The 13,764-nt window shown below is 47.0% G+C and overlaps 1 protein-coding gene across 3 annotated transcripts in view; it reads right to left on the bottom strand.

The window, feature by feature from the left end:
• Positions 1–13,764, bottom strand: part of cadm2a (cell adhesion molecule 2a) — a 633,311-nt gene that overhangs the window by 37,675 nt on the left and 581,872 nt on the right. The window lies entirely within an intron of this gene.

A 13,764-nucleotide genomic window follows, 5' to 3' on the forward strand; every position in this document is an offset into this window, starting at 1 on the left:
TTAGGTCTCTCTTTATGTAGTGTTTTATCTTGTTGTGATGTGTGTTTTGTCCTATATTTATATTGTATTTATTTATTTGGATCCCATCCCCCATCCCCGCAGGAGGCCTTTTGCCTTTTGGTAGGCCGTCACTGTATCTACGAATTTGTTCTTAACTGACTTGCCTAGTTAAATATATATATATATATATATATATATATATATTTTTTTTTTTACAATTCATAACCCCTTTGCCCCTTTAAGGACAACCTAGTCGGGCTGATCTCTAGGGGCCGCCGTGAAGGCGATGACATCATCAGTTTAATAACCCACCCATCCCCCCCCACCCCAGGGGACAGAAACAGAAAGAACGAATAATTGAACGAATAAAAGACTCATTCCAGCAAATTAGACCTCCTTTCTTGCCGGTGTGTGTGTGTGTGTGTGTGCCACCGATTCCCTAAGGATTACTTAAAGTGTCTTGTGCCGTAATGAATAGAGGCAACTATTAGTTGGGATTTATATTCCCCTTCAGCCTGAAGGGTGTAATGATTTCTCTGTTTCTTTCCACTGCAGAAATAACACACAGCCCTGAAGCCTCTTAAATCATCAGCTATAACCACAGGACACCTTTTGACTATTGCCAGGCCATCATTGTAAATAAGAATTTGTGATTAATTGACATGCCTGGTTAAATACATGTTTAAATATTATATATATATATATAATATTACATATTGAATATTATATATATATATAATATTACATTGCTGAGCTTTTTAATTCCTGGAGACGAGAGAAAGAGGGTTGGAGAGGGGGGGGGAGAGAGGATGGAGAGAGAAGGGGGGGGGGTGGGGAGAGGATGGAGAGAGAGGGGGGGAGAGAGAGGGGGGAGAGGATGGTCTAAGTGGAGGAAAAACCTACCCTCCACTAAATCCCCCCCCCCCCCTGCCCCCCCGCCCCACCTCCTCTCAATGCCCCCCCCCCCCCCCCCCCCCACCTCACCACTTCTCCTACCCTCTCTTTCCATTAAAAGCCAGATCGATGGGAAGGGAAATATGTAGTTAAGGATCTCTGAGGAATTTAAGGTATTCCGTATTCATTCCAACCTGCCTATCAAGCTCCAACAAAAGGCTAGCCCCCAAGAGGTACATCAACTAAATGGGAGAAGCCAGCAGGGTTAAGGACACACAGAGATATATCCTCATGATCGGACATATACGAGACATTTCTAAATTATGGTGACATTCTTCGGAAGCCTCTGAGTTCCGACCTCGGAATTCCAGAACATTAGTCTGTTGAAAATAACCAATCGTTAGAACCTCTTCGGTTCTCCTCTGTAAGTATGAGGTATTCAGAGCAGAGAAGAAGACCTGTGCTACGATATCTGCTCTGAGCTAACAATCTTTTCATAGCTAGCTACTTCCTGGATTGTGTATCCTCTCGTTGCTCAGTGACACTGTTGTTAACGGTTTTTACATTTAAATTTTAAATTAAACCTTTATTTTAACTAGGGCAAGTCAGTTAAGAACAAATTCTTATTTACAATGACGGTCGGACCACGGTTTAACGTGAGATGATTCATTCATTGATCTTCACACCCCTAATAACTACAATGTCAGTCAGTTTATAGAGTCATTATTTGAAAATACCTCTCCCCATTAGACACAGCTAGAGTCTATCAATAACCCACCCGGTCTCTGTGACACAGTGTTATAATGATGTGGGGAATATAAAGGAAGTCTACCAAGTGAAAGAAAAGTCCCTTGATGAAAGCTAGTACTGTCCCCTGGCTTTCCATGCTGTACTGTCCCCTGGCTTTCCACGCTGTACTGTCCCCTGGCTTTCCACGCTGTACTGTCCCCTGGCTTTCCACGCTGTACTGTCCCCTGGCTTTCCACGCTGTACTGTCCCCTGGCTTTCCACGCTGTACTGTCTCCTGGCTTTCCATGCTGTACTGTCCCCTGGCTTTCCATGCTGTACTGTCCCCTGGCTTTCCATGCTGTACTGTCCCCTGGCTTTCCATGCTGTACTGTCCCCTGGCTTTCCATGCTGTACTGTCCCCTGGCTTTCCATTCTGTACTGTCCCCTGGCTTTCCATGCTGTACTGTCCCCTGGCTTTCCATGCTGTTCTGTCCCCTGGCTTTCCACGCTGTACTGTCCCCTGGCTTTCCATGCTGTAAAGGTCTCAACCTTTAAGTCTTTACTGAAGACTCATCTCTTCAGTGGGTCATATGATTGAGTGTAGTCTGGCCCAGGAGTGGGAAGGTGAACGGAAAGGCTCTGGAGCAACGAACCGCCCTTGCTGTCTCTGCCTGGCCGGTTCCCCTCTTTCCACTGGGATTCTCTGCCTCTAACCCTATTACAGGGGCTGAGTCACTGGCTTGCTGGGGCTCTCTCATGCCGTCCCTGGAGGGGGTGCGTCACCTGAGTGGGTTGATTCACTGTTGTGGTCATCCTGTCTGGGTTGGCGCCCCCCCCCTTGGGTTGTGCCGTGGCGGAGATCTTTGTGGGCTATACTCAGCCTTGTCTCAGGATGGTAAGTTGGTGGTTGAAGATATCCCTCTAGTGGTGTGGGGGCTGTGCTTTGGCAAAGTGGGTGGGGTTATATCCTTCCTGTTTGGCCCTGTCCGGGGGTGTCCTCGGATGGGGCCACAGTGTCTCCTGACCCCTCCTGTCTCAGCCTCCAGTATTTATGCTGCAGAAGTTTGTGTCGGGGGGCTGGGGTCAGTTTGTTATATCTGGAGTACTTCTCCTGTCCTATTCGGTGTCCTGTGTGAATCTAAGTGTGTGTTCTCTAATTCTCTCCTTCTCTCTTTCTTTCTCTCTCTCGGAGGACCTGAGCCCTAGGACCATGCCCCAGGACTACCTGACATGATGACTCCTTGCTGTCCCCAGTCCACCTGGCCATGCTGCTGCTCCAGTTTCAACTTCCACCTGACTGTGCTGCTGCTCTAGTTTCAACTGTTCTGCCTTATTATTATTCGACCATGCTGGTCATTTATGAACATTTGAACATCTTGGCCATGTTCTGTTATAATCTCCACCCGGCACAGCCAGAAGAGGACTGGCCACCCCACATAGCCTGGTTCCTCTCTAGGTTTCTTCCTAGGTATTGGCCTTTCTAGGGAGTTTTTCCTAGCCACCGTGCTTCTACACCTGCATTGCTTGCTGTTTGGGGTTTTAGGCTGGGTTTCTGTACAGCACTTTGAGATATCAGCTGATGTACGAAGGGCTATATAAATAAATTTGATTTGATTTGATTTGATTTACTGTCCCCTGGCTTTCCATGCTGTACTGTCCCCTGGCTTTCCACGCTGTACTGTCCCCTGGCTTTCCACGCTGTACTGTCCCCTGGCTTTCCACGCTGTACTGTCCCCTGGCTTTCCATGCTGTACTGTCCCCTGGCTTTTCACGCTGTACTGTCCCCTGGCTTTCCATGCTGTACTGTCCCCTGGCTTTCCATGCTGTACTGTCCCCTGGCTTTCCATGCTGTACTGTCCCCTGGCTTCCCACGCTGTACTGTCCCCTGGCTTTCCACGCTGTACTGTCCCCTGGCTTTCCACGCTGTACTGTCCCCTGGCTTTCCATGCTGTACTGTCCCCTGGCATTCCACGCTGTACTGTCCCCTGGCTTTCCACGCTGTACTGTCTCCTGGCTTTCCATGCTGTTCTGTCCCCTGGCTTTCCATGCTGTTCTGTCCCCTGGCTTTCCATGCTGTTCACCTGACTGTCCACTGGCTTTCCACGCTGTACTGTCCCCTGGCTTTCCATGCTGTTCACCTCACTGTCCACTGGCTTTCCATGCTGTACTGTCCCCTGGCTTTCCATGCTGTACTGTCCCCTGGCTTTCCATGCTGTACTGTCTCCTGGCTTTCCATGCTGTACTGTCCCCTGGCTTTCCATGCTGTACTGTCCCATGGCTTTCCATGCTGTACTGTCCCCTGGCTTTCCATGCTGTACTGTCCCCTGGCTTTCCATGCTGTACTGTCCCCTGGCTTTCCACGCTGTACTGTCCCCTGGCTTTCCACGCTGTACTGTCCCCTGGCTTTCCACGCTGTACTGTCCCCTGACTTTCCACGCTGTACTGTCCCCTGGCTTTCCATGCTGTACTGTCCCCTGGCTTTCCATGCTGTACTGTCCCCTGGCTTTCCACGCTGTACTGTCCCCTGGCTTTCCACGCTGTACTATCCCCTGGCTTTCCATGCTGTTCTGTCCCCTGGCTTTCCATGCTGTTCTGTCCCCTGGCTTTCCACGCTGTACTGTCCCCTGGCTTTCCATGCTGTTCTGTCCCCTGGCTTTCCATGCTGTTCTGTCCCCTGGCTTTCCATGCTGTTCTGTCCCCTGGCTTTCCACGCTGTACTGTCCCCTGGCTTTCCACGCTGTACTGTCCCCTGGCTTTCCACGCTGTACTGTCCCCTGGCTTTCCACGCTGTACTGTCCCCTGGCTTTTCACGCTGTACTGTCCCCTGGCTTTCCATGCTGTACTGTCCCCTGGCTTTCCATGCTGTACTGTCCCCTGGCTTTCCATGCTGTACTGTCCCCTGGCTTTCCACGCTGTACTGTCCCCTGGCTTTCCACGCTGTACTGTCCCCTGGCTTTCCACGCTGTACTGTCCCCTGGCTTTCCATGCTGTACTGTCCCCTGGCTTTCCACACTGTACTGTCCCCTGGCTTTCCACGCTGTACTGTGCCCTGGCTTTCCACGCTGTACTATCCCCTGGCTTTCCATGCTGTTCTGTCCCCTGGCTTTCCATGCTGTTCTGTCCCCTGGCTTTCCACGCTGTACTGTCCCCTGGCTTTCCATGCTGTTCTGTCCCCTGGCTTTCCATGCTGTTCTGTCCCCTGGCTTTCCATGCTGTTCACCTCACTGTCCACTGGCTTTCCACGCTGTACTGTCCCCTGGCTTTCCATGCTGTACTGTCCCCTGGCTTTCCATGCTGTACTGTCCCCTGGTTTTCCACGCTGTACAGTCCCCTGGTTTTCCATGCTGTACAGTCCCCTGGTTTTCCATGCTGTACTGTCCCCTGGTTTTCCATGCTGTACTGTCCCCTGGTTTTCCATGCTGTACTGTCCCCTGGTTTTCCATGCTGTACTGTCCCCTGGCTTTCCATGCTGTACTGCCCTCTGGTTTTCCATGCTGTACTGTCCCCTGGTTTTCCATGCTGTTCATCTCACTGTCCCCTGGCTTTCCATGCTGTTCACCTCACTGTCCCCTGGCTTTCCATGCTGTACTGTCCCCTGGCTTTCCATGCTGTTCATCTCACTGTCCCCTGGCTTTCCATGCTGTTCACCTCACTGTCCCCTGGCTTTCCATGCTGTACAGTCCCCTGGTTTTCCATGCTGTACTGTCCCCTGGTTTTCCACGCTGTACAGTCCCCTGGTTTTCCATGCTGTACAGTCCCCTGGTTTTCCATGCTGTACTGTCCCCTGGTTTTCCATGCTGTACTGTCTCCTGGCTTTCCATGCTGTACAGTCCCCTGGTTTTCCATGCTGTACTGTCCCCTGGTTTTCCATGCTGTACTGTCCCCTGGTTTTCCATGCTGTACAGTCCCCTGGTTTTCCATGCTGTACAGTCCCCTGGTTTTCCATGCTGTACAGTCCCCTGGTTTTCCATGCTGTACTGTCCCCTGGTTTTCCATGCTGTACAGTCCCCTGGTTTTCCATGCTGTACAGTCCCCTGGTTTTCCATGCTGTACAGTCCCCTGGTTTTCCATGCTGTACTGTCCCCTGGTTTTCCATGCTGTACAGTCCCCTGGTTTTCCATGCTGTACAGTCCCCTGGTTTTCCATGCTGTACTGTCCCCTGGTTTTCCATGCTGTACTGTCCCCTGGCTTTCCATGCTGTACTGCCCTCTGGCTTTCCATGCTGTACTGTCCCCTGGCTTTCCATACTGTTCATCTCACTGTCCCGATGTTCTAGCTGGACATTACTTTAACTGCTAAATTACATAAGGGTTCACTGCTAAAAATACAGTATGTACTAGCCGGTTGCAATGTCAGTAATTCCATGTACCATGTCAGAGTGCTGGCTACATTATTTCCTGGTTCACCTATAAGCCTGCGTTTACAGAACGCCACATTAAAGGGCTCTCATTCAAGTTCCTTCAAAATAATGACTCTGTCCACAAATGCCACCATATTCCCTATATAGTGCACTAGTTTTGATCAGAGCCCTATGGCACCCTATTCCCAATATAGTACAACTACAGTATTACAAGTAGCTACAGTATTACAACTAGCTACAGCAGGACAACTAGCTACAGTAGGTCAACTAGCTACAGAAATACAACTAGCTACAGTAGTACAACTAGCTACAGTATAACAACTAGATACAACAGCACAACTAGCTACAGTAGAACAACTAGATGCAACAGTACAACTAGCTACAGTAGAACAACTACCTACAGCAATACAACTAGCTACAGCAGTACAACTAGCTACAGTAGAACAACTAGCTACAGCAATACAACTAGCTACAGCAATACAACTAGCTACAGTAGAACAACTAGCTACAGCAATACAACTAGCTACAGTAGGTCAACTAGCTACAGCAATATAACTAGCTACAGTAGATAAACTAGCTACAGCAATACAACTAGCTACAGCAATACAACTAGCTACAGTAGAACAACTAGCTACAGCAATACAACTAGCTACAGCAATACAACTAGCTACAGTAGTACAACTAAATACAGTAATACAACTAGCTACAGCAGTACAACTAGCTACAGTAGAACAACTAGCTGCAGCAATACAACTAGCTACAGTAGGTAAACTAGCTACAGCAATACAACTAGCTACAGTAGATAAACTAGCTACAGCAATACAACTAGCTACAGCAGTACAACTAGCTACAGTAGAACAACTAGCTACAGTAAAACAACTAGCTACAACAGTACAACTAGCTACAGTAGAACAACTACCCACAGCAATACAACTAGCTACAGAAGTACAACTAGCTACAGCAATACAACTAGCTACAGTAGAACAACTACCTTCAGCAATACAATTAGCTACAGTAGGTCAACTACCTACAGCTATACAACTAGCTACTGTAGAACAACTAGCTACAGCAATACAACTAGCTACAGTAGAACATCTACCTTCAGCAATACAACTAGCTACAGTAGGTCAACTACCTACAGCTATACAACTAGCTACTGTAGAACAACTAGCTACAGCAGTACAACTAGCTACAGTAGTACAACTAGCTACAGTAGTAAAACTAGCTACAGTTGAACAACTAGCTACAGTAGAACATCAGGCTACAGTAGTACAACTAGCTACAGTAGCACAACTAGCTACAGTATTACAACTAGCTACAGCAGGACAACTAGCTACAGTAGGTCAACTAGCTACAGTAGGTCAACTAGCTACAGTAGTACAACTAGCTACAGTAGTACAACTAGCTACAGTAGAGGTAAGACAGCCTTAACCCCAGTCCTTAGCCCTTACCAAAGATTCATCCTTCTCCACTACACATACTAGCGCATCCAGCAGGTAGCCGAGCGGTAAAGAGCATTGGGCCAGTAACCGAAAGGTTTTAAAAAATCTATCGGCGTGCCCTTGAGTAAGGCACTTAACTGTAATTTCTCCTGTAAGTCACTCTGGTTAAGAGTGTGTGCTAAATGACTAAAAATGTGAATGTAAATCCCACATTAAAACACATTTCTAAAACTACTGTAGCATTAAAACACATTTCTAAAACTAGCAGTACATCTAACTACAGTAGAACGTGCTAGCAGTAGACCTAGCTACAGTAGAACAAGCTAGCAGTAGACCTAACTACAGTAGACCTAGCTAGCAGTAGACCTAGCTACAGTAGAACAAGCTAGCAGTAGATCTAGCTACAGTAGAACAAGCTAGCAGTAGATCTAGCTACAGTAAAACAAGCTAGCAGTAGATCTAGCTACAGTAGAACAAGCTAGCAGTAGACCTAGCTACAGTAGAACAAGCTAGCAGTAGACCTAGCTAGCAGTAGATCTAGCTACAGTAAAACAAGCTAAAAGTAGACCTAGCTACAGTAGAACAAGCTAGCAGTAGATCTAGCTACAGTAGAACAAGCTAGCAGTAGATCTAGCTAGCAGTAGACCTAGCTACATTAGAACAAGCTAGCAGTAGATCTAGCGACAGTAGAACAAGCTAACTGTATACCTAGCAAAAGTAGAACAAGCTAGCAGTATACCTAGCTACAGAAGAACAAGCTAACAGTAGACCTAGCTACAGTAGAACAAGCTAACAGTAGACCTAGCTACGGTACAGGCAGCCTAGCTACAGTAGAACAAGCTAACAGTTGACCTAGCTACAGTACAGGCAACTCCCGCCCTTAACCGTTAGAGACAGATTCTTCTCCTTTCTGTATACTGTAGCACACAGGACTTCACTGCCATGAGGCTAAAAGCTTGTTTGCCCAGCTCCAGAACACACCCATCTGTCAGAACCTTGCCCCGCAGCTGTTCCCCCCCCCCCACCCTACTCAATCACTACAAACAAACCTCCTGCAGATTGAGTTCAATAACTACAGGCAGATAGATGTACAGTATGGTCACATCCCGGAGGAAGCTTTGAATAGGTAACAAGTCCGTTGTAGAATAAACAACGTTTTAAATAATAGCACTGAAGCAGTGTTCTGCTAATAGAACGGTGTTCACCTATCATCTTTCATTGTCATTCCCGAGGCCGATACAGAAACTGTGCCTATCGACATTTTGTCTGGTGGTAATGTGGTTACCTTGGTAACATGTCAGTGTTCATACCTTCCTGTCTGGTGGTAATGTGGTTACCATGGTAACATGTCAGAGTGTTTATACCTTCCTGTCTGAAAGTAATGGGGCTACCATGGTAACATGTCAGTGTTCATACCTTCCTGTCTGGAAGTAATGGGGCTACCATGGTAACATGTCAGTGTTCATACCTTCCTGTCTGGAAGTATTGGGGCTACCATGGTAACATGTCAGTGTTCATACCTTCCTGTCTGGAAGTAATGGGGCTACCATGGTAACATGTCAGAGTGTTCATACCTTCCTGTCTGGAAGTAATGGGGCTACCATGGTAACATGTCAGAGTGTTTATACCTTCCTGTCTGGAAGTAATGGGGCTACCATGGTAACATGTCAGAGTGTTTATACCTTCCTGTCTGGAAGTAATGGGGCTACCATGGTAACATGTCAGTGTTCATACCTTCCTGTCTGGAAGTAATGGGGCTACCATGGTAACATGTCAGAGTGTTTATACCTTCCTGTCTGGAAGTAATGGGGCTACCATGGTAACATGTCAGAGTGTTTATACCTTCCTGTCTGGAAGTAATGGGGCTACCATGGTAACATGTCAGTGTTCATACCTTCCTGTCTGGAAGTAATGGGGCTACCATGGTAACATGTCAGTGTTTATACCTTCCTGTCTGGAAGTAATGGGGCTACCATGGTAACATGTCAGTGTTCATACCTTCCTGTCTGGAAGTAATGGGGGCTACCATGGTAACATGTCAGTGTTCATACTTTCCTGTCTGAAAGTAATGGGGCTACCATGGTAACATGTCTGTGTTCATACCTTCCTGTCTGGAAGTAATGGGGCTACCATGGTAACATGTCAGTGTTCATACCTTCCTGTCTGGAAGTAATGGGGCTACCATGGTAACATGTCAGTGTTTATACCTTCCTGTCTGGAAGTAATGGGGCTACCATGGTAACATGTCAGTGTTCATACCTTCCTGTCTGGAAGTAATGGGGCTACCATGGTAACATGTCAGTGTTCATACTTTCCTGTCTGAAAGTAATGGGGCTACCATGGTAACATGTCTGTGTTCATACCTTCCTGTCTGGAAGTAATGGGGCTACCGTGGTAACATGTCAGAGTGTTTATACCTTCCTGTCTGAAAGTAATGGGGCTACCATGGTAACATGTCAGTGTTCATACCTTCCTGTCTGAAAGTAATGGGGCTACCATGGTAACATGTTAGTGTTCATACCTTCCTGTCTGAAAGAAATGGGGCTACCATGGTAACATGTCAGTGTTCATACTTTCCTGTCTGAAAGTAATGGGGCTACCATGGTAACATGTCAGTGTTCATACCTTCCTGTCTGGAAGTAATGGGGCTACCATGGTAACATGTCAGTGTTCATACCTTCCTGTCTGGAAGTAATGGGGCTACCATGGTAACATGTCAGTGTTCATACTTTCCTGTCTGAAAGTATTGGGGCTACCATGGTAACATGTCAGTGTTCATACCTTCCTGTCTGGAAGTAATGGGGCTACCATGGTAACATGTCAGAGTGTTCATACCTTCCTGTCTGGAAGTAATGGGGCTACCATGGTAACATGTCAGAGTGTTTATACCTTCCTGTCTGGAAGTAATGGGGCTACCATGGTAACATGTCAGTGTTCATACCTTCCTGTCTGGAAGTAATGGGGCTACCATGGTAACATGTCAGAGTGTTTATACCTTCCTGTCTGGAAGTAATGGGGCTACCATGGTAACATGTCAGAGTGTTAATACCTTCCTGTCTGGAAGTAATGGGGCTACCATGGTAACATGTCAGTGTTCATACCTTCCTGTCTGGAAGTAATGGGGCTACCATGGTAACATGTCAGTGTTTATACCTTCCTGTCTGGAAGTAATGGGGCTACCATGGTAACATGTCAGTGTTCATACCTTCCTGTCTGAAAGTAATGGGGCTACCATGGTAACATGTCTGTGTTCATACCTTCCTGTCTGGAAGTAATGGGGCTACCATGGTAACATGTCAGTGTTTATACCTTCCTGTCTGAAAGTAATGGGGCTACCATGGTAACATGTCAGTGTTCATACTTTCCTGTCTGAAAGTAATGGGGCTACCATGGTAACATGTCAGTGTTCATACCTTCCTGTCTGGAAGTAATGGGGCTACCATGGTAACATGTCAGTGTTCATACCTTCCTGTCTGGAAGTAATGGGGCTACCATGGTAACATGTCAGTGTTCATACTTTCCTGTCTGAAAGTATTGGGGCTACCATGGTAACATGTCAGTGTTCATACCTTCCTGTCTGGAAGTAATGGGGCTACCATGGTAACATGTCAGAGTGTTCATACCTTCCTGTCTGGAAGTAATGGGGCTACCATGGTAACATGTCAGAGTGTTTATACCTTCCTGTCTGGAAGTAATGGGGCTACCATGGTAACATGTCAGTGTTCATACCTTCCTGTCTGGAAGTAATGGGGCTACCATGGTAACATGTCAGAGTGTTTATACCTTCCTGTCTGGAAGTAATGGGGCTACCATGGTAACATGTCAGAGTGTTAATACCTTCCTGTCTGGAAGTAATGGGGCTACCATGGTAACATGTCAGTGTTCATACCTTCCTGTCTGGAAGTAATGGGGCTACCATGGTAACATGTCAGTGTTTATACCTTCCTGTCTGGAAGTAATGGGGCTACCATGGTAACATGTCAGTGTTCATACCTTCCTGTCTGAAAGTAATGGGGCTACCATGGTAACATGTCAGTGTTCATACCTTCCTGTCTGGAAGTAATGGGGCTACCATGGTAACATGTCAGTGTTTATACCTTCCTGTCTGGAAGTAATGGGGCTACCATGGTAACATGTCAGTGTTTATACCTTCCTGTCTGGAAGTAATGGGGCTACCATGGTAACATGTCAGTGTTCATACCTTCCTGTCTGGAAGTAATGGGGCTACCATGGTAACATGTCAGTGTTCATACTTTCCTGTCTGAAAGTAATGGGGCTACCATGGTAACATGTCTGTGTTCATACCTTCCTGTCTGGAAGTAATGGGGCTACCGTGGTAACATGTCAGAGTGTTTATACCTTCCTGTCTGAAAGTAATGGGGCTACCATGGTAACATGTCAGTGTTCATACCTTCCTGTCTGAAAGTAATGGGGCTACCATGGTAACATGTTAGTGTTCATACCTTCCTGTCTGAAAGAAATGGGGCTACCATGGTAACATGTCAGTGTTCATACTTTCCTGTCTGAAAGTAATGGGGCTACCATGGTAACATGTCAGTGTTCATACCTTCCTGTCTGGAAGTAATGGGGCTACCATGGTAACATGTCAGTGTTCATACTTTCCTGTCTGAAAGTAATGGGGCTACCATGGTAACATGTCTGTGTTCATACCTTCCTGTCTGGAAGTAATGGGGCTACCATGGTAACATGTCAGTGTTCATACTTTCCTGTCTGAAAGTAATGGGGCTACCATGTTAACATGTCAGTGTTCATACCTTCCTGTCTGGAAGTAATGGGGCTACCATGGTAACATGTCAGTGTTCATACTTTCCTGTCTGAAAGTAATGGGGCTACCATGGTAACATGTCTGTGTTCATACCTTTCTGTCTGGAAGTAATGGGGCTACCATGGTAACATGTCAGTGTTCATACCTTCCTGTCTGGAAGTAATGAGGCTACCATGGTAACATGTTAGTGTTCATACCTTCCTGTCTGAAAGAAATGGGGCTACCATGGTAACATGTCAGTGTTCATACTTTCCTGTCTGAAAGTAATGGGGCTACCATGGTAACATGTCAGTGTTCATACCTTCCTGTCTGGAAGTAATGGGGCTACCATGGTAACATGTCAGTGTTCATACCTTGCTGTCTGGAAGTATTGGGGCTACCATGGTAACATGTCAGTGTACTGATACCTGATCCTGGTTCAGAATACACAGGGTTTCTCCCTCCACATATTGACTGATACCTGATCCTGGTCCAGAATACCCAGGGATTCTCCCTCCACATATTGACTGATACCTGATCCTGGTCCAGAATACACAGGGTTTCTCCCTCCACATATTGACTGATACCTGATCCTGGTTCAGAATACCCAGGGTTTCTCCCTCCCCATATTGACTGATACCTGATCCTGGTTCAGAATACCCAGGGTTTCTCCCTCCCCATATTGACTGATACCTGATCCTGGTTCAGAATACCCAGGGTTCCTCCCTCCACATATTTACTGATACCTGATCCTGGTTCAGAATACCCAGGGTTTCTCCCTCCCCATATTGACTGATACCTGATCCTGGTTCAGAATACCCAGGGTTTCTCCCTCCCCATATTGACTGATACCTGATCCTGGTTCAGAATACCCAGGGTTTCTCCCTCCCCATATTGACTGATCCTGGTTCAGAATACCCAGGGTTTCTCCCTCCCCATATTGACTGATACCTGATCCTGGTTCAGAATACCCAGGGTTTCTCCCTCCACATATTGACTGATACCTGATCCTGGTTCAGAATACCCAGGGTTTCTCCCTCCCCATATTGACTGATACCTGATCCTGGTTCAGAATACCCAGGGTTTTCTCCCTCCCCATATTGACTGATCCTGGTTCAGAATACCAGGGTTTCTCCCTTCCCATATTGACTGATCCTGGTTCAGAATACCCAGGGTTTCTCCCTCCCCATATTGACTGATACCTGATCCCTGGTTCAGAATACCCAGGGTTTCTCCCTCCCCATATTGACTGATACCTGATCCTGGTTCAGACAGAGAGAGTGAGAGACAGACAGAGAGAGAGAAGACAGACCGAGAGAGAGAGAGACAGACAGAGAGAGAAGCAGACGAGAGACAGACAGACAGACAGACAGACAGACAGACAGACAGACAGACAGACAGAGACAGACAGACAGACAGACAGAAGACAGACAGAGAGACAGACAGACGACAGACAGACAGACGACAGACAGACAGACGAGACAGTACAGAGAACAGACAGACAGACGACAGACAACAGACTAGACAGAACAGACAGAGACAGACAGACCAGACAGACAGAGAGACAGACAGAC

Source organism: Oncorhynchus kisutch, linkage group LG29, assembly GCF_002021735.2.
Source record: "Oncorhynchus kisutch isolate 150728-3 linkage group LG29, Okis_V2, whole genome shotgun sequence".
NCBI classification, from domain to species: Eukaryota; Metazoa; Chordata; class Actinopteri; order Salmoniformes; family Salmonidae; genus Oncorhynchus; species Oncorhynchus kisutch.